The sequence below is a fragment of the Mustela nigripes genome, chromosome 5, assembly GCF_022355385.1.
Source record: "Mustela nigripes isolate SB6536 chromosome 5, MUSNIG.SB6536, whole genome shotgun sequence".
NCBI lineage: Eukaryota > Metazoa > Chordata > Mammalia > Carnivora > Mustelidae > Mustela > Mustela nigripes.
Window position 1 is genome coordinate 120,305,532 of NC_081561.1, and position 3,071 is coordinate 120,308,602.

At 38.8% G+C, this 3,071-nt stretch overlaps 1 pseudogene; it reads right to left on the minus strand.

The window, feature by feature from the left end:
• Positions 1–325: 325 nt before the first annotated feature.
• Positions 326–950, minus strand: LOC132018705 (NADH dehydrogenase [ubiquinone] 1 alpha subcomplex subunit 5-like; annotated as a pseudogene).
• Between the last annotated feature and the right edge of the window lie 2,121 nt (positions 951–3,071).

Genomic DNA, 3,071 nt, shown 5'->3' on the forward strand with positions numbered 1-3,071 from the left:
TCACCAGAACTATTCCTGTGATCATTATTGATAATTTCAATATCCAAATCAATGATACTTCTAATACCCTGGCCTCTCTCCCTAGAACATTACTCCTCTACCTATCTCCGTCACCCACTCCCAGACTTCCTCCATAACTATCCTACCAGAACTTCCTGTAATGGTGGAAAGATTCTGTATCTGATGTGTCTGCTGGCCGCCCAATATGGTAGCCATCAGACACATGTGACTATCGACCATTAAAAAAGTGGCTGATGTGACTGAGGAACTGTATTTTTTTTTAATGTAACAGAACATTTAATTACATCAGTTTCCCATCAATACACTATTCATTTAATAAAGATTGTATTGGCCCTTTCCATTGGTTGGCAGGAGGGTCTTCTGCTAAGAGTTCCATGGTTTATTCTGTATCATTTTTTATTGCCAGACCTAGTTATATTTAGCCTGAAGAATCACCTATTCTAGTGACCACCCTGAAGTTAGTCTTCTAATTTCTTAGCATCTTGTTCTGCTTTAACCATAATTAGCTTTTCATTTGTAATCTGTTCTGTATACTTTCTATATGCTGAATTTTTAAGAATTTGCTCAAGATTATCAAGAATCTTTGTGTATGGGGGCGCCTGGGTGGTTCAGTCAGTTAAGTAGTGAAGTCCTGATTTCATCTGAGGTCATAATCTTAGGGTCCTGGGATCAGCCCTGCACCAGGCTTCCTGCTCAGCCCTGCTTCAGGATTCTCTGTTTCCCTCTCTGTCTGCTCTTCCCCAGGTGCTCACACACACACACACACACACACACACACACACACTTTCTTTCTCTCTAAAATAAGTAAGTAAATCTTACTTTTTTTAAAAAAGAAGAATCTTTGTATACAATATTCTTAACCTTTTGTGTGTACTCACACATATAGCCAGTCCCACAGGGCTAGTGGTCTTTTTCAACAAATTCACCATGATAGCTAATTTTAATGAATCAATATTTAAATTTGAATAGTCACATGTGGCTAATTGCTATCTTTAGAAGAATTTATCATTATCCAAAGCTATATCCTCTCTATAATTTTAAATTCAAATATCACTAACAACTTTTAAACCATTACCTCCTATCTTTTCAACTCATTCTCTCTCTTCACTACCCCAGTAATAGCAAAACATCTATCAAAGAGTGACCCCACTAATTCTATCTGCTTTCTTGATCCCATCTTGCTTCTTTGTATCCTTACTTTACCCTTGGTCTCCAGGGTTTATCAACACAAGAACTACCTTACGTAGATGTTTAACTCCATTGTCTGCCTATCTCTTCATCAGACTTGTCTGGAAAAATCTCAACTCTTTAACTGCAACTCTTCACCTACTCCAAGCCTTCACTTGTACCTTAAACACGCCTAAAGAAAAGTACCAGGAGGAGCTTAGCTGTCTCAGTCAGAATAGCATGTGACTCTTGATCTCAGGGTCTTGAGTTCAAGCCCCATGCTGGGTGTAGAGGTTAAATAAAAATAAAACTTTAAAAGGAAAGTACACGATCATGCTCACTGGTTAGATTCTTGATCATTAATTTTAAGGGGCTCTGAGTGTTGGTCAAGTATCCAACTGCATTTCATTATATTTTTACTCTTCTATTCTCCTAAATAAAAATTTTCACACTTTTTCTATTCTCCCTAAACATCTAATATGTTCTCTCCTTTACAAGACCCTCGGCTTGTGTTTTTTTTTTTTTATGATAATTTCATAAAGAAAATGCAAAGAATAAGAAGAGGACCTCACATCATCTTCCACTTCCTGTTTTCTCTTTCCTTTCTGTTCCCTTCCTGAAAAATTCAATATGTTAGGACCAAGCAAGCAGATACCTTTATGAGAGTTAAGATGGCAGGAGGCAGAGATTAGTAAGGATGGTGTCTATGGAGTAAGGCAGCCTGGCATGGGGCTTTAGAGCTCACATTGGAAGAGTAGGTCCTCAACGCCACACTTACACACCACTTTCTTTATTATCAATCATCATCAGTTATGAATTAATGGACCCTTCTAATTCAAGGCTAACCCCTCTGCTTGTCTACTCAATCCCATCCTCTCTTGATTAGTTAAGGACATCCATCTTCTCTTCTCCATCAGTTGATTTACTCCCATCAGAATACTAATATTCTGCATTATCTTCTGTTTAAAAATAAAATCTCTTGACTCCACCTTGTTCTTTAGATACTGCCCTGTTTCTCCTCTCTACTTTAGAACAAAATTCCTTGGAGGAAAAATGGTTTTATTCTCCATCTTCAATTCCTCTCCTCTTGTTCTCTCTTGAACTTCTTTCAGGCACACTTTAATCTCTACCACTATGCTAGCATGCTCTCATCAAGCTCACTAGTGGCTTCCACATCATCAAATCTCGTGGTTAATTCTTAGTACTCACTCATTTCACCTCTCAGCAGCATTTAGCAGAGCTAAACAATCACTCATTTGGAGGATTACTTTGTTCATTAGGCTTTTGTGGGAAATCTTGGTTCTCTCAGCTTTACTTAAGAATAATCTATAATTTGACCACTACTGAGCTGTCCACAGTTGGGTCTTCTCCAGATTATTATAGTAGCCTCCTTAGATGGTTGTCTTGCTTGCATGCTGCCCTTTATTAAGTCTAGGCGATCTTAATAGCACAGCCAGAGATATCCTTTTAGATTTATGTCAGATCATACTTCTCTTCTGGTCAAACCCTCCCAAGGCTTCGGTATTGTTTTTAGAGGAAAATCCAGAATCCTCTAGGACCCAACCCTCTGCACCTCTCGGACTGGTGGGAAATCTTGGTTCTCTCAGCTTTACTTAAGAATAATCTATAATTTGACCACTACTGAGCTGTCCACAGTTGGGTCTTCTCCAGATTATTATAGTAGCCTCCTTAGATGGTTGTCTTGCTTGCATGCTGCCCTTTATTAAGTCTAGGCGATCTTAATAGCACAGCCAGAGATATCCTTTTAGATTTATGTCAGATCATACTTCTCTTCTGGTCAAACCCTCCCAAGGCTTCGGTATTGTTTTTAGAGGAAAATCCAGAATCCTCTAGGACCCAACCCTCTGCACCTCTCGGACTGG